The 25,167-nt window shown below is 40.8% G+C and overlaps 1 protein-coding gene and 1 long non-coding RNA gene across 8 annotated transcripts in view; both read right to left on the bottom strand.

Annotated features, from left to right (window-relative positions):
* The window catches only part of BICC1 (BicC family RNA binding protein 1), a 397,066-nt gene that overhangs the window by 320,943 nt on the left and 50,956 nt on the right, over window positions 1-25,167 (bottom strand). The window lies entirely within an intron of this gene.
* On the bottom strand, window positions 1,623-25,166 carry LOC132658625 (uncharacterized). The gene is made up of 2 exons (XR_009598490.1): window positions 13,893-25,166; window positions 1,623-13,850 (listed from the first exon to the last, which is right to left on the bottom strand). It is a non-coding gene; the product is annotated as an uncharacterized LOC132658625 (long non-coding RNA).

Genomic DNA, 25,167 nt, shown 5'->3' with positions numbered 1-25,167 from the left:
TGAAATTCAATTCAATTTTGGAATGGATAATAAAAGTTTACCAATGACTAGGTCAATTCTTCCAAAAGGTTTGAGTGTTTCATTACTCCAAAAACTGTATAGTCTTATTTTCAACACTAGCATAAGACTTTTCAGGTGACATATTTTGCTATATTTTGAATTAATAGAAAACCGGACAACATAAGCATGACTGAAAGAATGCCAGCTTCATAGAAGGTAGTTTCTTTTGTCTTAATTAAAAGTTACTATGAAGCCACCCATGTGCCAACCCAGGAAACATAAGAGACGTAAGTTCAATCCCTGGATCAGGAAGATCCCCTGGAGGAGGGCATGGCAACCCACTCCAGTATTCTTGCCTAGAGAATTCCAAGACAGAGGAGCCTGGTGGGCTATAGTCCCTGGGTCACAGAGAGTCAGATACAGCTGAAGTGACTTAGCGTGCACGCATATGAAGATACAGAAAACAGACTTGTGATTGCCAAGCGGAGGGATGGGAAGTTTGGAATTAGCAGATGCAAGCTATTATATATAGGATGGATAAACAACAACAATTTCCTATTGTATAGCACAAGGAACCATATTCAATATCTTGTGATAAACCATAAAGCAAAAGAATATGAAAAAGAATATGTATATGAAAAACTGAGTAACTTTGCTGCAGAGCAGAAATTAACATAACATGGTAAATCAACTATTCTTCAACACAATTTTTTAATTACTATGAAAATCATTGGCCGGATGAGTTTAACAGCTTTCACTCTTAGTCTATAAAATTCAAGTAGGTAGAATTTTTTCACCCAAAGACTAACCTCTCTCACCTCCCATGCTGCTTCTGCTGCTAAGTCGCTTCAGTCATGTCCGACTCTGTGCGACCCCATGGACGGCAGCCCACCAGGCTCCCCCATCCCTGGGATTCTCCAGGCAAGAACACTGGAGTGGGTTGCCATTTCCTCCTCCAGTGCATGAAAGTGAAAAGTGAAAGTGAAGTCGCTCAGTCGTGTCCGACTCTTCGCGACCCCATGGACTGCAGCCTACCAGGCTCCTCTGTCCTTGGGATTTTCCAGGCAAGAGTACTGGAGTAGGGTGCCATTGCCTTCTCCGCTCACCTCCCATAGCAAGAACAAAAATATCTAGAATTTTAAAATAGCTTTCTTCAAGACTTCCTTGGCGGTCCATGCTCTCAACGCAAGGGGCACTAGTTTGATCCCTGGTTGAAGAACTAAGATCCCACATGCTGCACAAGACAGCCGAAAGTCTTTTTTGTTTAAAAAATCTTTATTCTTCTCTACCACTAATTCCAATTCACCCTCAGAGATTTGGGTAGGCCAGGTGTGTTCTCACATCACTTGGAGGTCGTGAACTCAGACGTGGCTTTACTCAGTTAGTGGACACAGGAACCCTGGGTGTGCTGGATTCAAAGAGGGACACAGCTGAAGGAACGCTTCCTCTGCCACATTTCCGAGCACTGAACTCAAGTGTCCCTTCTACGGATGACAAAATGAGCACAAGAAAAAGGCACGTACACCTTGGGGCAGTGGAAAAACATGTTCATTTGATGCCATCTGTTTCTAATTTCCCGAAAATTCAATTCTAACATGTGTAATTCTGAGGCGAGGGGCTTGTTTTGTTTTTTTGGTGTTGAAAGAGAGTAGGTGGATTTATGTCTACAGTGGACCCTTGCACTGCTACAAACTGCACAAATGCGTATATCCCTGAATATGGAGCGATCTTAATTTATACAGCATTGAGTCAGAGGTTCTAGATCCACTTTCCAAATCCAACTGCCTCATCACCATGGCCAACCTCAATTTCTCTGCCGCCAAAATTGGGAAACCAGTTTCGTAAGAATGCTTAAGAGATACTGAGAAATGTTAAAATGTTCAAAAAGTAATCATGTATTACCCCTAAATAAGTATATCCTGATGTGTGGCATAACAGGGAAACATATTAGTTAATTAGTGATGCCATAACTAAGTACCATAAACTAGACGGCTTAAACTATAGCAACTTGAACTGAAAAGTTAAATTTAAAATTCTGGAAGCTAGAAGTCCAAAACGAAGGAGCTTCGAGGCTGGATTCTTCTGAGCGCTGTGAGGGATGGCCAGGCTCTCCCACTGTGTCTTCACACTGTCTGCCCTCTATGTGTCTGTGTCCAAAATTTCCCTTTTACAAATACACTGGTTATACGGGATTAGGGTCCACCCTAATGACTTCACTTTGATTACCTATATAAAGACCCGATAAACAAGGTCACATTCTGAGATTCTGGGGGTCAGAACATCAACATATGAATTTTGAGTGGACACAATTCAATCTATTAATATTATACAGACATGTATATATATGTACATTATACATATGCATGTATATATGCCATGAATGTTTGCCTGTAACTAGAACCGTTCTAACCAGTTGTCAAGACAATTTAATTGTACCGCTTTTCACTCCACTTTTAAAGCTTTTTTTTTACTGAAGTATTATTGATTTACAGTGTTCTGTCAATCACTGCTGTAAAGTGACTCAGTTATACATATATATACATTTTCTTATATCTTTTCCATGATGGTTTATCACACAATACTGACTGTAGTTCCCTGTGCTATACCTTAGGACCTTGTATTTTATTTCATTCCACTTCTAAAGTGTCTCATACCCCTAGTAACGTGTATTTTTAACACAGCGTGTGGCATTTTTAATTGTTTCCTTTCTAGATTCATAGCACAGATCGCACTTACATATCCAAGCTTCAAGGCTTAACAGAGGTGTTTCTAGTCAAACAGCCTGAAACAAACATTCAAAATAGGGCATTCTTTCCAATGGAGGTAAAGATTACAGTGTAACCAGCAGGAATGTGCAAGCAGGCAATAATTTAATTTAGTAGCTGAGCCAAACCATGATAGTCCACTTGAAAAACAAAGAAATCTGAGAAAGTGATACTGTTACAATTGTTAACTATGGAATGCAAGAACATTTAAACTTCAAGTCATACAAATCTATTTCGTATATTTATTTTTTTAAAGAAATGTTTATTCAGTACATTTGGGGTTTGAGAGCTTGAAAATAACTGAATCCCTTTTCCTGTTATATGCATGTTAACACCAAATGTAAATGCTATTACGTGGTTCCAGTTACCACAGGAACCTGCCTTCATGCTGACTTATTTTTACGCATCTCTCAGAAGGAAATATTCATGGTTCAAGTTTCAATGGATTTGTTTTCACCCTTATGAAATGTACTAAGTGTTCCCCTCTTGAAACTTTTAACAAAAGGTAAAGAATTTGCCAGGATTCTTCAAGTGCTTTAGCTCTTTCATTTTGAAAACTTTTAAATAGTTTTTAAAAGATCATGACTGGTTACAAAGGTTTACCTAAGGCAAATCTGTCATATCAGTCATATCAGGTTAAAATGACAACCAAAAATGAGATGAGAGTACACAGGAGTTTTCCTTTGGGGGATTTTTATTGTAGTCAATAAAACATAAAATTTACCAATTCTTATGGTGTGATCACTCATCTAGAGCCAGACATCCTGGAATGTGAAGTCAAGTGGGCCTTCGAAAGCATCACTACAAACAAAGCTATTGGAGGTGATGGAATTCCAGTTGAACTATTTCAAATCCTGAAAGATGATGCTATGAAAGTGCTGCACTCAATATGCCAGCAAATTTGGAAAACTCAGCAGTGGCCACAGCACTGGAAAAGGTCAGTTTTCATTCCAATCCCAAAGAAAGGCAATGCCAAAGAATGCTCAAACTACCACACAATCGCACTCATCTCACATGCTAGTAAAGTAATGCTCAAAATTCTCCATGCCAGGCTTCAGCAATACATGAACTGTGAACTTCCTGATGTTCAAGCTGGTTTTAGAAAAGGGAGAGGAACCAGAGATCAAATTGCCAACATCTGCTGGATCATGCAAAAAGCAAGAGAGTTCCAGAAAAACATCTACTACTTTATTGACTATGCCAAAGCCTTTGACTGTGTGGATCACAATAAACTGTGGAAAATGCTGAAAGAGATGAGAATACCAGACCACCCGCCCTGCCTCTTGAGAAATCTGTATGCAGGTCAGGAAGCAACAGTTAGAACTGGACATGGAACAACAGACTGGTTCCAAATAGGAAAAGGAGTACGTCAAGGCTGTCTATTGTCACCCTGCTTATTTAACTTCTATGCAGAGTACATCATGAGAAACGCTGGACTGGAAGAAACACAAGCTGGAATCAAGATTGCCGGGAGAAATATCAATAACCTCAGATATGCAGATGACACCACCCTTATGGCAGAAAGTGAAGAGGAACTAAAAGCCTCTTGATGAAAGTGAAAGTGGAGAGTGAAAAAGTTGGCTTAAAGCTCAACATTCAGAAAACAAAGATCATGGCATCCGGTCCCAGCCCTTCATGGCAAATAGATGGGGAAACAGTGGAAACAGTGTCAGACTTTATTTTGGGGGGCTCCAAAATCACTGCAGATGGTGACTTCAGCCATGAAATTAAAAGATGCTCGTTCCTTGGAAGAAAAGTTATGACCAACCTAGATAGCATATTGAAAAGCAGAGACATTACTTTGCCGACTAAGGTCCATCTAGTCAAGGCTATGGTTTTTCCAGTGGTCATGAATGGATGTGAGAGTTGGACTGTGAAGAGGGCTGAGCGCCGAAGAATTGATGCTTTTGAACTGTGGTGTTGGAGAAGGCTATTGAGAGTCCCTTGGACTGCAAGGAGATCCAACCAGTCCATTCTAAAGGAGATCAGCCCTGGGATTTCTTTGGAAGGAATGATGCTAAAGCTGAAACTCCCGTACTTTGGCCACATCATGCGAAGAGTTGACTCATTGGAAGAGACTCTGATGATGGGAGGGATTGGGGGCAGGAGGAGAAGGGGACGACCGAGGATGAGATGGCTGGATGGCATCACGGACTCAATGGACGTGAGTCTGAGTGAACTCCGGGAGTTGGTGATGGACAGGGAAGCCTGGCGTGCTGCGATTCATGGGGTCGCAAAGAGTCAGACACAACTGAGCGACTGAACTGGACTGAACTTTTTTTAAGGTTTCTTTCTTAAGTAACTCCAAGATGGCAGAACAGAATAATGTGCACTCACCTTCTCCTGTGAAAACTCCAAAATTACAACTCACTGCTGAACAATCATCGACAGGAGAATTTGGATCCCACCAAAAAAAGATACCCTGTGTCCAAGGGCAAAGGAGAAGCCCCAGCAAGATGGCAGGAGGTGCAAAATTGCATTTAGAATTAAACTCCATACCCACCAGAGACGCTCGGAGGGCTGTCACAAAACTTGTGTGCACCAGGACCCAGGGACCCCACAGAGACTGAGCCAGGACTGTGTGTGAGAGCCTCCTGAGGAGGTACGGGTCAGCAGTGGGCTGCTGCAGGGGCAGGGGCTCTGGGTGCGGCAGACCTGGGTGTGGCATAAGCCCTCCTGGAGGAGGTCGCCATTAACCCCACCATAGAGCCACCAGAACTTACACAGGACTGGGGCAACATTCTCCTGGAGGGCACAAACAAAAGCTTATGTGCACCAGGACCCAGGAGAAAGGAGCAGTGACCTCACAAGAGACTGACCCAGACTTGCCCGTGAGTGCTCAGGAGTCTCTGGCAGAGGTGTGGGTCGGCAGTGGCCTGCTGCAGGGCTCGGGGCACTGAGTGTAGCAATGTGTGCATGCAGGGGACCTTTTCATTATCTCCACCATAGTTTGGCCTCAGGTCAAACAACAGGGAGGGAACACAGCCCCACCCATCAACAAAAAACCCAATTAAAGGTTTACTAAACATGGCACCACCCATCAGAACAAGACCAGGTTTCCCCCTCAGTCATCTCTCCCACCAGGAAGCTTCCATAAGCCTCTTATCCTTCTCCATCAGAGGGCAGACAGAATGAAGACCACAATCACAGAAATCTAACCAATCTGATCAAATGGACCACAGCCTTGTCTAACTCAATGAAACTAGGAGCCATGCCATGTAGGGCCACCCAAGTCAGATAGGTAATGCTGGAGAGTTCCAACAAAAACGTGGTCCACTGGAGAAGGGAATGGCAAACCACTTCAGTATTCTTGCCTTGAGAACCCCATGAACAATATGAAATGGCAAAAAGATAGGACACTGAAAGATGAACTCCCCAGGTCGGTAGGTGCCCAATATGCTACTAGAGATCAGTGGAGAAATAACTTCAGAAAGAATGAACAGAAGGAGCCAAAGAAAAACAACACCCAGTTGTGGATGTAACTGGAGATGGAACTAAAGTCCAATGCTAAAATAAATAAATAAATAAAGTCCAATGCTGTAAAGAGCAATACTGCAGAGGAACCTGGAATGTTAGGTCCATGAATCAAGACATATTGGAGGTGGTCAAACAGGAGTTGGCAAGAGTGAACATGGAAATTTTAGGGATTAGCTAATGAAAATGGACTGGAATGGGTGAATTTAACACAGATGACCATTATATCTACTACTGTGGGCAAGAATCCCTTAGAAGAAACGGAGTAGCCACCATAGTGAACAAAAGATATGAAATGCAGTACTTGGATGCAATCTCAAATATGACAGAATGATCTCTGCTTGTTTCCAAGCCAAACCATTCAATATCACAGTAATCCAAGTCTATGCCCCGACCAGTAATGCTGAAGAAGCTGAAGTTGAACAGTTCTATGAAGACCTACAAGACCTTCCAGAACTAACACCCAAGAAAGATGTCCTTTTCATTATAGTGGACTGGAATGCCAAAGTAGGAAGTCAAGAAACACCTGGAGTAACAGGAAAAATTGGTCTTGGAGTACAAAACAAAGCAGGTCAAAGGCTAACAGAGTTTTGCCAAGAGAACACACTGGTCATAGCAAACACCCTCTTCCAACAACACAAGAGAAGACTCTACACAAGGACATCACCAGATGATCAATAAAAAATCAGATGGATTATATTCTTTGCAGCCAAAGATGGAGAAGCTCTATACAGTCAGTGAAAATAAGACTGGGAGCTGACTGTGGCTCAGATCATGAACTCCTTATTGTCAAATTCAGACTTAAATTGAAGAAAGTAGGGAAAACCACTAGACCACTGAGGTATGACCTAAATCAAATTCCTTATGATTATACAGTGGAAGTGACAAATAGATTCAAGGGATTCGATCTGATAGACAGAGTGCCTGAAAAACTATGGATGGAGGTTTGTGACATTGTACAGGAGGCAGTGATCAAGACCATCCCCAAGAAAAAGAAATGCAAAAAGGCAAAATGGTTGTCCAAGTAGGCCTTACAAATGGCTGAGAAAAGAAGAGAAGTGAAAGGCAAAGGAGAAAAAGAAAGATACACCCATCTGAATGCAGAGTTCCAAAGAATAGCAAGGAGAGATTAGAAAGCCTTCCTTCCTTAATGATCAATGCAAAGAAATAGAGGAAAACAATAGAATGGGAAAGACTAGAGATCTCCTCAAGAAAATTAGAGATATCAAGGGAACATTTCATGCTAAGATGGGCACAATAAAGGACAGAAATGGTATGGACGTAACAGAAGCAGAAGATATTAAGAAGAGGTAGTAACAATACACTGAAGAACTACACAAAGAAGATCTTCATGACTCAGATAACCATGATGATGTGATCACTCACCTAGAGCCAGATATCCTGGAATGCAAAATTAGTGTGCCTTAGGAAGCATCATTATGAACAAAGCTAGTGGAGGTAATGGAATTCCAGTTGAGCTATTTCAAATCCTAAAATATGATGCTGTGAAAGTGCTGCACTCAATGTGCCAACAAATTTGTGGCCACAGGACTGGAAAAGGTCAGTTTTCATTCCAATCCCAAAGAAAGGCAATCCCAAAGAATGCTCAAACTACCACACAATTGCACCCATCTCACATGCTAGGCGGAGAAGGCAATGGCAACCCACTCCAGTACTCTTGCCTGGAAAATCCCATGGCTGGAGGAGCCTGGTAGGCTGCAGTCCATGGGGTCCTGAAGAGTCAGACACAACTGAGCGACTTCACTTTCACTTTTCACTTTCATGCATTGAAGAAGGAAATGGCAACCCACTCCAGTATTCTTGCCTGGAGAATCCCAGGGACAGCGGAGCCTGGTGGGCTGCCGTCTACGGGATCACAAAGAGTCGGACACAACTGAGATGACTTAGCAGAAGCAGCAGCACATGCTAGCAAAAAAAATGTTCCAAATTCTCCAAGCCAGGCTTCAGCAGTACGTGAACCATGAACTTTCAGATGTTCAAGCTGGATTCAGAAAAGACAGAGGAACCAGAGATCAAATTGCCAACATCCGCTGGATCATTGAAAAGCAAGAGAGTTCCAGAAAAACATCTCCTTCTGTTTTATTGACTACGCCAAAGCTTTTGACTGTGTGGATCACAACAAACTGTGGAAAATTCTGAAAGAGATAGGAATTACCAGACCACCTGACCTGCCTCTTGAGAAATCTGTATGCAGGTCAGGAAGCAACAGTTAGAACTGGACATGGAACAACAGACTGGCTCCAAATCAGAAAGGAGTACGTCAAGGCTGTATACTGTCACTCTGCTTATTTAACTTATATGCAGACTACATCATGAGAAATGCCAGGCTGGATGAAACACAAGCTGGAATCAAGATTTCCAGGAGAAATATCAATCACCTCAGATATGCAGATGACACCACCCTTATGGCAGAAAGAGAAGAAGAACTAAAGAGACTCTTTTTTTTTTTTTTTATGGTGAGATGTTTAACATCTATTGTTAAGTTAGAGAAAGAAGAAAAAAGTGAGTACAGAGTAAAATATACACAGCATGATTCAACAAGTTTTTAAAATTATGCTTGCTAAGTTGCTTCAATCGTGTCTGACTCTGTGCGACCCCATAGGCAGCAGCCCACCAGGCTCCGCCATCCTTGGGATTCTCCAGGCAAGAACACTGGAGTGGGTTGCTATTTCCTTCTCCAATGCATGAAAGTGAAAAGTGAAAGAGAAGTCACTCAGGCGTGTCTGACTCTTCGGGACCCCATGGACTGCAGCCTACGAGGCTCCCGTCCATGGGATTTTCCAGGCAAGAGTACTGGAGTGGGGTGCCATTGCCTTCTCCGTAAAGAGACTCTTGATGCAAGTGAAAGAGGAGAGTGAAAAAGCTGGCTTAAAACTCAACATTCAGAAAACTAAGATCATGGCATCTGGTCCCATCACTTCATGGCACACAGATGAGGAAACAATGGAAACAGTGACAGACTCAATTTTGAGGAGGAGTTCCAAAATCACTGCAGATGGTGACTTCAGCCATGAAATTAAAAGATGCTCGTTCCTTGGAAGAAAAGTTATGACCAACTTAGATAGCATATTAAAACGCAGAGACATTACTTTGCCAACAAAGATCCATCTATTCAAAGCTATGGTTTTTCCAGTAGTCATGTATGGATGTGAGAGTTGGACTATAAAGAAAGCTGAGCACCAAAGAATTGATGCTTTTGAACTGTGGGGTTGGAGAAAACTCTTGAGAGTCCCTTGGACTGCAAGAAGATCAAACCAGTCCATCCTAAAGAAATCAGTCCTGAATATTCATTGGAAGGATTGATGCTGAAGCTGAAACTCCAATACTTAAGTCACCTGATGTGAAGAACTGACTCACTGGAAAAGACCCTGATGCTGGGAAAGATTGAAGGCAGGAGGAGAAGGGGATGATGGAGGATGAGATGGTTGGATGGCATCACCGACTCAATGGACATGAGTTTGAGTAAGCTCCAGGAGTTGGTGATGGACAGGGAAGCCTGGTGTGCTGCAGTCCATGGGGTCACAAAGAGTTGTACACGACTGAGCAACTGAACTGAACTTTTCTTAAATATACAGTACAGAAGTGTTAACTGTATGCAGTGTCGTGCATCAGATCTCTAGAAGTTCCTCATCTTTGAAAGCAGATGCCATATCCACTGAGGACTCTCTGCTCCCCTCCTCTCAACCCCTTACACCACCACTATACTCTATGTTTCTAAGACTGACTACCTTTGATGCCTCATATAAGTGGAATCATGCGATATGTATCTTTTTGTGCCTGGCTTACCTCACTTTTCACTTAGTATAATGTCCTCAAGCTTCATGCAGGTTGTAACATGTGATAAGATTTCCCTCCTTTTAAATATGAGTTATATCCTGTTGTATGTACATACTATCTTTTCTTTATCCACTTATCTGCTGATGAACATTTAGGTTGCTTCCAACTCCTGGCTACTGTGAATAATCCTGTAACGAACATGGGCGTACAGCTATCTCTGGAACGTTATTGTCAACTCTTTTGTATATATACCCAGACGCAGGACTGCTGGACCATATGATAAATTTATACCAAGGCTCTGATTTAGCTTGTGCTAAATCATTTTTAAAATTCATAGCTTTGAAGTATTTTATTATAAAAACCTGGTACTCATATAAATGAATAAGAACTTAAAAGTCATCATACATTTACTTCAGTTTTTTAGTTTGACCTCCGAGTAAATCTTTAGCTTCATTGATTTTGGCCAGTATATAAGAAGTCTTACACCTAATATTAATGCTGCTTCCCAATTTGTCATTTGGGGTTCAAACCCACGTCTGTAATTGGTACCACTGAAGGCAGACTTCAGTAGACTTTGAAAAGCTTGTTTTACTCGAGGCTCCAGATGCTTTGTGGCTGGCAAAGAGTAATGGCCTGCAAATCCTGCAGCAGCAACGGTCCGTCAAACTGCTACCACTGTGCTGCCATGGGACCCGCTTGGCTGCCCTGCCTCCGCCAGGAGCTCAGCTCATCCCAGCCCAGCAAGACCGTGTCTCTATCACAAAGCGATGCAGCCACCACCTCCTCACCAATCTTTTATCGTTTCTTTCCTTCTTCTGACTTTGAGTTTTCTTCGCTCTTCTTTTTCGAAGTCTTTAGGGTAATAGGTTAGGGTGCTTATTTGACTTTTCTTGTTTTTGAGGAAGTCTGGAATCGCTATGAACTTCCCTCTTAGGACTGCTTTTGCTGCATCTCATCGATTCTGCAAGGCTGTGTTTTCACTTTCATTTGTCTCAGGGTATTTTCTGCTTATTCCACTGTTGACCCATTGGGTTTTTTAGCAGCATGTTGCTTAGTCTCCATGTGTTTATTCTTTTCCCATTTTTCTTGCTATGTCTGATTTCCAGTTTCATACCATTGTAGTCAGAAAAGATGTTTGAAATAATTTCTGTCCTCCTAGGTCTTTAATTCATTTTGAGTTAATTTTTATATATGGTGAAAAGTAAGGATCCATGTTAATCCTTTTCAATGTGGGTATCCAGTTTTCTTATTACCACTTGTTAAAGAGACTATCCTTTCCCCACTGTATAGCCTTGGCACCTTCGTCAATGAAAAGGTTTATTTCTGGGCTCTCTATTGTCTATATGTCTGTCTTTATGCTAATATAATTATGGGCATTTTTAAGATTTTTTTTTTTTTGCAGTAGTGGGTCTTCCTTGCTGCATGAGGGCTTTCTCTAGTCGTGGTGAGTAGGGGCTACTCTTTGCTACAGTGCAGACTTCTCATTGCAGTGGCTTCTCTCCTGTTGCAGAGTACAGACTCTAGGCATGAAGGGTCAGCAGTTGTAGCTCTCGGTCCCTAGAGTGTGGATTCAGTAGCTGTGGCTCATGGGCTCAGTTGCTCCGCTGGATGTAGGATCTTCCCAGACCAAGGATTGAACTCGTGCCCCCTGCACTATAAGGCAGATTCTTAACCACTGGACCACCAAGAAAACCCTCAATTGTTTTAATAACTGTAACTTTGTAATATGTTTGAAGTCAGGAAGTGTGAGGCTTCCAACTCTGTACTTCTTTCTCAAGACTGGTTTCACTATTTGGGATCCTTTGAGATTCTGTATGAATTTCTAATTTTTTTCTATGTCTTCAAATATGTCATTGAGATTTTGATAGAGTTTGCAATATAGATAGTGACATGTTTTTATTCCTTTCTCATTTGCTTTTGTGCATCTATTATAGGAATTTTCTTTACCAGAAAACTTATTTCATATGTTTTAGTGATTATGAACTCCCTTGGGTTTTATTTGTCCAGGAAGGTCTTTCTCTTCAACTTCTGAAGAGTAGTTTTGCTGAATATAGCATTTTTAGCTGACAAGTTTTTTTCTTTCTTTCTTTGAATAGATCATTCCACTCCCTTCTAACCTATAATATTTCTGCTAAGAAATCTGTTGATAATCTTACACAAGTTCCCTTGTGACATAACAAGTTACTTTTCTCTCGTTTCTCTCAAGATTCTCAGTCTTTGATTTCTGATTGTTTGATCACTTTGCATGGAGATTTTTGGGTTCATCCTAGTTGGACTCTTAAGCTTCTTGAATATGGATGTTCATTTCCGTCCTTAGATTTGGGAAGGTTCCTGCCATTATTTCTTCAAAGAAGCTGTCTGCTTATCTCTCTCTCCTCTTATAGTATATATTGGTCCATAAAGCCCTAAGGCTTTTTCACTTTTCTTCTTTTTTCATTTCATTCCTCTGAACCAATAATTTCAAATGAACTGTCTTAAAGCCACCGATTCTTTCTTCTGCCTGACCAAGTCTGATGTTGACCCCCTCTAGGGAATTTTTCAATTCAGTTACTGTATCCTTCAGTTCCAGAATTTGTTTGGTTCTTTTTTACAGTTTCTGTGTTGATATTCTCACTTTGTTCACACATTGCTTTGTTTATTCTATTTACTGTGTTCTCTTGCAGTACACTAAGGTTCTTTAAAATGGTTATTTTGAATTCTTTGTCAGGTAACTCATGGATCTTTATTTCCTCAGGGTCAGCTTAAGGTTTATTTCGTCCACTTGATTGGTCCATGTTTTGCTTTTTTGTGTGCCGTGTTATTTGCCATGTTATCTTAGGATTTTTCACTTAAAAAAATAGCCACCTCTCCCAGTCTTTATAGATTGGCCTCATAGAGGAAGACTTCCATGAATCATCCCAGCAAGAGATTCTGGAGGCCTTTCAAACCTTTCAGAAGGTTTGCCTCCTCTCTAGGCATGCTGGGAGAAAGTCTGCTGATTTCTTACTCATGAGTCTCTTGCTCCCTCTAACGTCTGTCTGCAGTACTGCAGGTTCTCAGACACAGGTCTCCAGGCATCTAAACTATGCCAGATCCCCATCAGTACTCCAAGTCAGGCAAAATAAAAACCAAGCCCTTGGGTAGTTCCCCTAAAAGCTGGAAAGTCAAAGGTATGTTCCACTATTATCTTTCCATTCCAAGGGAGAAGAAGCAAATTGGGCTTTTTTCCCCAATTGCTAGCTTTGCTGGCTTAGGAATGGGGCTGGTGTAGATGAAATGAAACCACTTTGCTAACCCATTTCACTGCTGCTGTTCTTGTCTTTGGGCTTGTCAAGGCATTCTCATAATGACTTTTGAATTGTATATTGTTAGTAAGTCAGTGTTTCTGTCAGAGAGTGAATTCTGGAACTTCTTACTCCATCATCTTTCTGGCCACAGAAAGGTTTATTTATACAATCTCACATTACAGCAAACTCAACAGAAACACAAGAATTTACAGTAACAACTTTGATTTAGAACAAAGAATATGTAACTTTTTAAACATCCACTTACCTCTCTCCCTTTTTTTTCTCTTTTTGCATTTAAAGTTTATGAAGATATCATACTACACACACGGTCTCACCCACCACTTCATCTCTGATTCCAGTCAGGCTACAGTAAAAGGCTCTGTTCATGTGTAAACTGACTGCACTGGATAGCACCTCCTGCTCTGGGAGTTTGTCAGATGTCTTCTGAGGCTGGTAGGTGTCACGTGTATGTAACTCAAACAGGTAAATTTCATGAGGCAACCGTGTGTGTGTGTGTGTGTGTCTGTGTGTGTCTGTGTGTCTGTGTCTGTGTGTGTGCATGCGTGCGTGTGTGTGTGCGTGTGTGTACATGTGTGCGTGTGTGTGTGCATGTGCGTGTGTGTGTGTCTGTGTCTGTGTGTGTCTGTGTGTGTACATGCGTGCGTGTGTGTGTGTGCGTGTGCACATGCTCAGTTGCTCAATCATGTCCGACTCTGCAACACTATGGACTATAGCCTGCCAGGCTTTCTGTCTATGTGAGTTTCCAGGTAAGAATACCTGAGTTGCCATTTCCTACTTCAGGGGATCTCTCTGACCCAGGGATCACCTCCTGCATTGGCAGGCAGTTCTTTACCAGAGCGACCTGGGAATCCTCGATCCTCTTCAGAGAGGGACAGAAGCTGATGGACAAATGATTCTTTCAGAGTCACTCAGATGTGTGACTCAGGGATGCAGACTCTGGAACTCACCAGAAACAGCAACTACTCTCAGAGGTAGCCAAGTCACTTAGCATCATTGTATTGGCTTTGCCTTCTTCTCCACATGACTCCCTTTATTTCCTCACTTCCTCTCCTTGAGAGCACTTCCCAAATAAACTAGTTATAACAAGGCTTTATCTCGTGGGATAGAGGTAGGCAACCCCAGACTAAGATGCACATTAAGTAAACACAGCCTTATTCTATGGGATGTCCTTTTCTTTCCTATTAACAAGTTTAGGTAGATTTTCTTTTCTACTAGATTGTATTCTTTTTAAAGGTAAAAGGCCTCATTCACTGTACAGTCCCCAATGCATGACCTCATGATTTTAACACATACAATAATTTCCCACCAGGTTTTCCAAATGGCCTTGCTATTTTTGAATGATTTATTATGAGACAATTTTCACAAGCTTGAAAGCTAATCATTTATGCAGAACTTCCTTCATATTCAAATCCATTTTTCTGGGTTTTTTTGTTCAATCCTACTTACTTTAGACTTGATCAAATAAACTTTCCATAGATAATTCATCCCAGATATCCATTCACTGCTGATAATTTGGAGGGCTGTGCTGCATGGCTTGTGAGATCTTAGTTCTCCAACCAGGGACTGAACCTGGCAGTGAAAACACCAATTCCTAACCACTGGATTTCCAGGGAACTCCCTGTAAAAATACTTTTGAAGCAATCTTTCTGTTGAGGTGACAATATGACTGCCAGCAATGTTTTACTAAATTATAGATCCCTATAAGAAAATTAGAACTCTGTATCTTGGATTTCTGTTTCCCATACAAAAAATTTTTTAAGAAAAACATTCCCCCTGGACTAAAACATTTCTTTATATGACTGCTCCTCCAATATTGAAGCTAAACATCCATTTTCCTGACTTTTTAGAAGTAAATGATTATAATCAAGCAATTTAAAAAAATAAAAGCCTGTCACAATATGACTTTGAATGGCACTTCATAAGTTCAGAATATGATAAAGGAATTAACTCAAAACATAAATAATATAAGCTCCAGTGGTATTCTGTACAAGATAAGAGACACTGTGTTAGTTCTCAATAATCAATACACAATTAAATCTATGCTGAAAATACTTAAAATGTGGGCATACAGATGTCTTTTTAATTGAGATTTTCCTGGTGGCTCAGATGGTAAAGAATCTGCCCGCAATGCAGGAGACTTGGGTTTGATCCCTGGGTCAGGAAGATCCCCTGGAGAAGGGAATGGCTACCCATTCCAATATTCTTGCCTGGAGAATCCCATGGACAAAGGAGCCTACTGGGCTACTGTCCATGGGCTCACAAATAGTTGGACATGACTGAACAACTAACACTTTCACTTTTTTCTAATGAACATTATTACGTTTCCCAGCTACATTTCTCTAGTGGTTTGTATGACAGATCTAAACCCTGGCACATGAAACTTGATAACCGGACACATTGGCAAAGGAGGAAGGAAAATGTGACAAAAAGATGCTGCCTGGGGAAGCATACAATCTCCTTTGTTCATCTAACACAGTATGTCAATACCCACAAGTCTCAGCTATGATGTACACTGTCCTTCCTGCTCAGTTACTGCAGAAACCCTTACATCAGCTAACACTGAGTCCACAGAATACTGTAAACCTGATTGCCAAGATGTCAGAAAGCAGAGCTTGTGGTCAGCTGTCTTGGAAATACTCCTCCAAAGATACTGCAACTGTTTTCATTTCACCATCTTCCCCATTTGCTGTGAGTGCTCATGTGTGCGATTCAGATCAAGGCAAATTCCTCCCAAAACTACTCATGGACGTAGAGCTGAGTTAGCCTCTAACACCACACGCCATTAGTACTGGGTTTATATTGCATACTATGCAAAAGACCCAGAATCCTGGGGATGGAGAGGATTTTAGGGGGCATCTAATCCGAACCCTAAGAGGTTAAGTGACTTGTACAAGGTGACAGTATCAGGGGAAAGACCAGGTCATGAACTCAAGTTGCTCAAGTCATCCACTGTACTGGGAGAAGTTTATCTCGCTCCTACCCAAAATACCTTAATGAATGTCCTCGTGTAATGAACAAACTAACATAAAAAACCGTCTCTTACTTAGATGCTTTTAAATCATATTTAAACAAGTATCTGGAAATGTATTATTCTAAGAATAATAATAATAATCTGTAACCAAATACATTGAAAAATTATATCCACTTTGACAAATTTCAATTTATAAAACTAATGTAGTTCAGACGTAGACACAGACTTCACTTGAATGAAGTTCCATATATCCTCATTCAAAACGCCACATCCATGTATTATCACTAGTAATATAACATTCTACTGGACTCAAAGGTGCAAAAAGACTACCTTGCATGTGGAGAATTACTCTGCCTTACTTACTTAAGTAAGGCAAAACTATGTGGTGTCTTTTTTTTAAGGCTTTATTTATCTATTTATTTTTGGCCACACCACGGGGCATATGGGATCTTAGTTCCCTGACCAGGGATTGAGCCCACACTCCCTGCAGGGGAAGTGCAGAGTCTTAACCACTGGACCACCAGAAACGCCCCTATTTGGTGTTTCTTAAGGTCAAGCACATGCTTTAGCTTTAAAGTTCCATCCTATGAGGTCGATGCAGGTCCACCAGCCTAAAATGGGAGTCTTTAATCCAGATCCATCATGAGCCATTTACTCTGTAAACACACACGTTATTTTTCACAGCACTGCGCTAGATGCCACAGAAGAATAGGAGGTGAGTTTGAAACACACAGACTAGGTACAGGGCACCAACAGCAAGCCAACTCCATACACATTTTCATATAATCTTCATAGTAACCCTAGGAGAGAGGTGTTGTTATACCTGTTTCACAAAGGAAAGAACAGAGAAAACCTAACCAAAGGGAGCAGAAGGTAGTGGTTTGGAACATCTACACTCTCACCAAGAATCCTAGCCCATCTCTGTGCCTACCACCACAGCCCTCTGCATTTCAGCAGGGAACTGATGAAGCACTGAAATCTCTTCTGGAGTAGAGGTGATCTTCCTAGATTCAGATTTGATACGTCTCCACAGTATATAAGAGCTTTGACTCTACAACAAGGAAAACTAGTGTCTAGATCCACTCAGAATTCCAAAAATTCACAGGAGTTACAGCCTTTTTGTCTGTAAAACAAAGATCCAAACAGCATCTACACCTCATGTGTTGCATGAGAGGCTGAAATGACTGCAGAGGTATAAAGCACCAGAACAGTGCACACAGTAAGTGCCCAATTAAAGTTGGCAGCTGCTTTCAAAATTACCATCATTTTTTAGTAACTATATTCCTCAAAACTGTTTCCTCGGAATGTAGTTCCAAAGGAGAAAAAAGCTAAGGCTGTCTATAACTGCAAAAAAGGTTTTTTTGATCAGATGTACCATTATCCAACAATAAAATTTTAATTCTGAAAACTGCTTAGAAATACAGAAACACTTAACTTAGTATATTAATGATGAATACAGAAATCAATGCTACAACTACATAAACTCATGCAAATAGTCAAGGATGTATCTCAAGGACTACACTTCTCTTTTTTCTTTTTTTTTTCTTTTTTTTTTGGCTGAGCTGAGCAGCTTGTGAGATCTTAGTTCCCTGAGAAGGGATCAAACCCACATCCTTGGCAGTGAAAGTGTGGAGTCCTGACCACTGGACAGCCAGGATTACATCCCAAGGATAACATTTCCAAGGATTACATTCCAAGGCAGAAAAATGAAAACAGCTATAGGATAGTGAAATGACAAATGATTATTTTTCTTTTTAAAAGTTTCCCTTATATTGCTTTTTAAATTTCTGTAATTAAAAAAAAATATGTGTTCTTAAGTTAATTCATAATATACTAAATAGGTGTCTATGACATCTGACTTAATAGGAGTCTGTAAGAAAATCAAATCATTCTGAGCCTGCTCTGCAATAATAAAAACAGTACATCCCCTCCACAGAAATATATAAGTTTGTGCTCTTCCCCCAAGTTCCTTACAGCAAGCCACTGTAAACACATGCCAGTTAAAAATTATGCTCCTAGACTAAAATGCTTCAAGGTAGTTTAATGGTTTAAAGCTTCAAGGTGGAGAATGTTTTACTGCTAGGTGGCGCCAGTGGGAAAGAATCCACCTGCCAATGCAGGGAACACAAGAGATGCCGGTTCGACCCCTGGGTTGGGAAGATCCCCTGGAGGAGGGCACGGCAACCAATTCCAGTATTCTTGCCTGGAGAATCCCATGCACAGAGGAGGCTGGCACGCTGCAGTCCATGGGGTCACAAAGAGTCAGACAAGACTGAAGCGACTTAGCATGCACACACACCAGGCTCAAGGGTGCTGTGCTGTACTCAAGGGTAAAGAGAATAAAAGAAAGAAAAGAATTCAAATCTCCTTTGGTTTTAATTTACATGACTCCCAGACATGCTAATGGTGTATGAGAAGCATCAGTCAAAGTTTTCGATGAAGGAAACCAACAGAACTCTAACTCTAGGTTGGTCATTCAGTTCTTTCCTAATCTCTCACCACCACTAACAAGCCAGGTGGTGGGATCACAGGTACAAGGAGCAGACAGCCTACAAATCTGTTGTCTCTTCTGCCTAACCCATGAATCTTGCCAGAAAATATTTTTGCAAATTTATCAAAAGCCTTAAAAATGTCTATTCCCTTTGTGCTAAAATTTTCACTAGAAAGAATTTTTCCTACAAGAACAATTAAGGATGAAAAAAAATGTTTTTCAGGCAAAAAGGGTTTGGGGCAGCAGTGTTAACACTCATTACCTGCTAATTCTTGAGTATCACACCACATAGGACACTGGTACATGCCTGATATACAGTATTTTTCTTATAACCTGGAAACTACATTTATTCCATTTTAGTGATGAGAAGACTGAGGCTCAGAGAAGTTATTAACTTGCCCCAGGCCACACAACCAATGGGCTTCCCTGGAGTCTCAGTGGTGAAGGATCTGCCTGCCAATGCAGGAGACACGGGTTCAATCCCCGGGTCAGGAAGATCCCCTGGGAGGAGGGCATGGCAACCCACCCACTCCAGTATTCTTGTCTGAGAAATTCCATGGACAGAGGAGCCTGGTGGGCTACAGCCCGTGGAGTAACAAAAAAGTCAGTGGCGACTTAGCGATTAAACACCACCACCACAGCCATTAAATGATAGAGCCAGAACCTAAATCTGGGACAATCTGAATAGAAACATTAGGCTCCTCTCAATGAATGACCACCTAAAAAAGGTTATAAAATGTCATAAAGAGGAAGTGTTAGTTGCTCTGTTGTGTCCAATTCTTTGTGACCCCATGGACTGTAGCCCACCAGGCTCCTCTATCCATGGGATTCTCCAGGCAAGAATACTGGAGTGGGTTGCCATTCCCTTCTCCAGGGGATCATCCCGACCCAGGAATCAAACTCAGGTCTCCTGCACTGCAGGCGGATTCTTTACTGTGAGCAAAAAAAGAAAAAATGTCATAATGTTTAAGCAAATCATATGTCAAAGTTAATATTATAGAGCTATTTAAAATCCTGTTCTACAAGAATCTTTAATGAGATGGAAAATACCCATGATACCAAAGCATTTGTCGCTCAGTTGTGTCCAACTCTTTGAGACCCCATCGACTACAACCTGTCAGGCCCCTCTGTCCATGGGATTCTCTAGGCAAGCATAGTGGAATGGGTTTCCATTTCCTTCAAAGAAGGGAGGTATGATCCCAGTTTAGAATTTTAGGGAAACAAGTCACACAGGAATAAGAACCGTATCTATCTTGGTTTTGTCTGCCCCACCCCTCACCCAAAGCCCAATACTGTCACTGACATGTAGCAGGAACTCAGTATCTGCTGCTAAAATAAATTACATCTGAGCATAGTTTTTAGAGACCAGGAAAAAAATACCCAAAATGTTATCAGTGGTTACTGCTGGATTCTAGACTTAGGGATGCCTTTTGGTTTTTCTTTTTCACATCTGTTTGTATTTTCAAATATTCTATAAATTTGTATTACTTTCAAAATCTGGAAAAAAAACATTATGGCTAATTTTCAAGTCTTATATTTAAGCATCTTCCTATAAAAGAGATGTAGTTAAGCTCCAGATCGACTCAATATGCAGACTAATACATGATTTATCTTAGTCACAGTTACAAAAAAACTACTTCAGAGCTAGAAAGTGATCATTATCTTTTTATATGCTAGTATCATAAATGGGAACAGGATTTAATATGTGTTACAAATATAAATGGTTTCATCAGCTACAGTTATTAGTAGCGTATTAGGTAGTAAATGGATTTATAAAAGTATAACATCCACAAAATGTGTCTATTAATGGTTTGAGTACTTTGTATATTAAATGCTGGTGCCACAAGGATTAAAAATCAAATGTGGTGGCTTTTGCAGCAGAATGAGGGTTTCTTGCCAAGGTCAGCCCCACACACTGCAAATCTACTATGGAGCAGTACTGAAACAGTGCCTCATCTCAGGTGGTTTATTAAGCATTTTACCTAAAGGAATATTTATGGTCACTATTATCCCATGCATTTTTTTAAAATGCTTATTTATTTATTTGGCTGCACCTGGTCTTAGTTGCAGCATGCGGGATCTTTAGTTGTCACATGTGGGATCTAGCTCTCCAACCAGCGATCAATCGAACCTAGACCCCCTGCATTGAGAGCTTGGAGTCTTAGACCACCAGGGAAGCACCCCCCGACCCCCTGCCATGCATTTTTAAAGGACTAGATTTTTAAATAAACAGTATAAACTAAGGATGAGCCAACTGGTATTTTTATTAGCTCATCATTCTGGGAAATTTCAAACAGCAAAACATGGCACAAATCTGATGATAATTCTATTATCAAACTGCCTCCAAAATGACTTCATTTTCTAAACAAATTCTGGCTTCATTGGCCAGATGCTATTGCAGTGACCACTCTAAAAACACCCTAAAGGGAAAAAGCATGAACTACACTGAACCAGTCTATTTTAAAAGCAACTTGAGATGCGTGGTAGGCCGGAAGGAAGAGCGAGAAGAGAAAGAGTATCTTAGAGTAATAAAAGGTAAAATGGGGAGGGATGGACTGGGAGTTTGGGACTAGTACCTGCACACTATCCACATACAGAAAGGATAACAACACAGCCCTACTGTACAGCAGAGGGGACTATATTCAATATCCTGGGATAAACCTTAATGGAGAAGAATATAAAAAAGAATGTCTGTGTGTGTAGAACTGAGTCACTTTGCTGTACAGCAGAAATCAACACTACACTGTAAATTAACTATACTTCAATTTTAAAATACATTAAAGATAATAAGATATTATTAATAATAAGATATATTAAAAATAATATTTGTTTCTTAAAAGGTAAAATGGATGTGTTATGCTGTATAATTGTCAATGGAAAAAAAAAAGCACTTGACAGGCAGAAAAGAGTGAAGGAGAAAAAGACAGTTACAGTACTGTCTTAGTAGTTAGTACTAAGTCTTAGTACTCTCTTAGTACTTAGTTATCGGCCCTAAGTCCTTTTTTCAATAGGTGTAAAAACACAAGAACCGCTTCCCATGATCAAAGGGGAAATTGGAAATTTCTCTTTGGAAATTAGGTTTATTCCTGAACTAAGCCAAGAAGAAATTCCACCAACAGAAACACTACCAAACAATCTGGACTTCCAGGAGTTATCAATGCAGGTCAAAGTCTCTGACGCGGGTAAGCTTTTACATCAGGACAACCTGGTGTTTCTGTCACAGTGACCTCAGCTTTCCCCTTGTGGGGAAACTACGCGTTGGATCACGGGATCCATCCTGATTCCCTTCTTCCTTGCCTCCTTCTACGAGAAGCTGGAAATGAAGTCTCCTTGTTTCCCAGAATCCTTGTAGCAAAGAGTGGCCAAAGAAATACAGATGGAAGTTCCAGGAGAGACTTGTCACATAATCTTGAATAAAAAACCATTTTGGTTCTCTGCCCTTTTCCCTGCAGAGACCACAGGCTCATTTCAAGGTAGAGTCCTAGCCAGACTGCACCAATGAGGCCACAGCCACTGGCTGGGACGGCCAAGGTCGGGGGGAGGCTTGTTTGGCTCCCTGAAGCCCCTGAGTAGTTCTTAGGGCCTCAACCTCCCAGCCCCAGATTTTTTTTGTTTCATTGGGAAAATAACCCCCTGGCTTGTTTAAGCCACTCTGAGTTGGGTTTTCTGTTAGTCGCAGCCAGATACATTCCTGCCTGTTAAAATCATCGATAGGACAAATTCTTTGTATGTTTTAACTTATCAATGATCAACTTAACCGAAGTCCCAGAAGTCTTCACAGAGGCAAGACTGACGGAGAGCACTGACCCCCTGCCTCTGTCACAGAGTCCTCCCAGGACCCTGCAAAGGACGAAATTAGGACCCCAACCCAGGTCAGCCCGAGCGCAGCTCCCGAGCGCTTTACTGCTGGGCTCTACAACCTCCGATGTATTTTCCTTTAGCTTCTAAACAGTCTGAACTTTCCGTTCTGCTCTCTAACTCTACCACACTTGTCCTAATAAACTACTCTGATTGGAAGAAGACTTTCACTGTGGGCAGGGGCAATTCATATGCAGTTGTTTTTGTTTTTTAAAAAGAGAGGAAAAACTTCCTTGGTGGTCCAGTGGTTAAGACTTTGCTTTCCAATGCAGGGGGCCCATGTTCCATCCCTGGCCAGGGAGCTTGGATCCCACCTGCCTCCTGGCCAAAACACCAAAACATTAAAAAAAAAAAAAAAAAGAAAGAAAGAAACAACACTGTAACAAATTCAATAAAAACTTTTTAAAAAGGTCCACATCAAAAAAAAAAAAATCTTAAAAAAAAAAAACCTGGCAAGCATTTGCTTTCTAGTGTTTTGAAATCCCTCTCCGTCTAGTGTTTTGAAATCCCTCTCCATCACGTGGCACAGGGCTGTTGTGACCAAACACTGTGTGCCTGGCCCTGGGCTCAGCATTTCACCCGCATCACCTCCTTCTGTGCTCACAACATCCCTGGAAGACAGGACTCCCATGGTCCCCACTGTATAGATAAGCAGATAGAACATGTTACCCCAGGCCCCCAGCATTTTCTTCAAAGGCGCCAATGAATGACAAGTTCAGAGCAACATCAAACCATAAGGGAGAGTAACTGATTCTGAGGCTTGTCTTTAGTAAAAACAATAGAAAAGACTGGCTTCAGACCATTTAAGGAATGAAAAATTCTCAAGGCAAGAACCATCACAGCTAAAGACAGTGCAAAGACCTCTCGTCCAGCACAAAAGGTGAAACTCCGCATTCGTGTCCAATACAGCTTTACTCATTATGCGCTCAACCACCTTCACCAGGGGCTAATTCGCCGGGTACACTGTGAGCTACCAGGAAGGCCAATAATAATATTTAGGTAGCTGTGAATGTTCACTTATCATTTTAATAAATGAACCATTTATTTAATTCATTTAATTCATTTTCCAGTATGCTAGATTTTCATTTTCAATAGAAAAATGTGTACTTTATGAACTACAGTTTATAATGAATATGGTTATTAGTGATTTATCCAGCACTTCCTATGTGGCCAGCGCTGTGGGGTTCTACATACATCTTTTATTCTCTGAATAGTCACAACCACCACAGGATGTAGGTATGCTCCTACATCAGAATCCTACATCACCCTCTTTCAGAAATGGGCTGCAGGTAACGAATTTTCTCAAGCTCCCTACTTAACAGTAAGACCGAGACTCGAATCCAGATCTGGCCAAGAGTCCTTTGCTTTCAACCACTAAGCTTCATAAAGTTATTGCACCTGTTCTTAATGTTTACTAGCTTTTATCAAGCCCTAGCTAGAAAACTCTATCCAGCTTAGCTCTTGTTTTCATTTTCAGCACTCCTCCATTTTCATATATTTTGGCTTCATCTCTCTCACAAAAGCATCTAAAAAATTATTATCTATTTACCAAGGCATAAGACAATCTTCACTAAAGTTTGCCAGATTAAAAAGATACGTAATTATGTAACTGCTGCTCTTACTTTTAATCAACCGTGTGATCAGCTGTTTTAGTAACTAGTTCTGTTCCTCAAGCAAACAGCAGTCAATGAATCCTGTTGTGCCCATCATTGTCAACATGTAAAAACATGTTTTTTTTTTTTTGGCTGTGCCACATGGCATGTAGGATCAATCTTAGCTCCCCAACTAGGGATCAAACCCACGCCCCCTGCATTGATTGGAAGTCTTAACCACTGGACCACCAGGGAAGTCCCCAAAACATGGCTTTTAAAGTCTTTAACAGCAATATCCTAAATGCCCACCAGACATCAACCTCAGTTTATAAAAACAGGCCACTGCCTCATTCACCACCAATACTTCTTTCTATGATAACATATGAGGGATTCCGAACTTTGACAATGCCTATGAGTCTAAACTTTATGTAGGAGCTTTCAATTGTATGGCATGTGTATACATTTTTCAATGTAAAAATAAAAATATAATCGTAAGATATAAAACAATCCCAAAAGAAAAAAAAAGGAAAAGTCTAAAGTTAACAAATTCCATGTTTGTCTCTCAGAACGTTGGCCAGCACCAGAGCTATATTTCTGACTCTTCTTACCCACTGATTTGCTACATTCTTCCAGACTTTCCTCTAGACCACTCTCCTTCGTCTTTATAAACCATAACTCAAATTTAATTGACTTAATCAATACTACTACCCCACACGAAGTATGAAGTCTAAATTCTGAATATCAGTATTAAGTAAATCAAGAACAATTTTTCTTCATTATTATAATATTGCCCATGTATCTATGCCAAGGTCGACCATCCTCATCAAAACCTTAAACTTGAAAATGAATTTCCATTTACAAAACTGCTGACTAATAAAATCAGTAATCTTCATTTAGATTCAAGCAACAATCTCAGATACTCTGCATGGCT

Source organism: Ovis aries, chromosome 25 (assembly GCF_016772045.2).
Source record: "Ovis aries strain OAR_USU_Benz2616 breed Rambouillet chromosome 25, ARS-UI_Ramb_v3.0, whole genome shotgun sequence".
Classification (NCBI taxonomy): Eukaryota; Metazoa; Chordata; class Mammalia; order Artiodactyla; family Bovidae; genus Ovis; species Ovis aries.
This window is presented reverse-complemented; position numbering and strand designations above follow the sequence as displayed.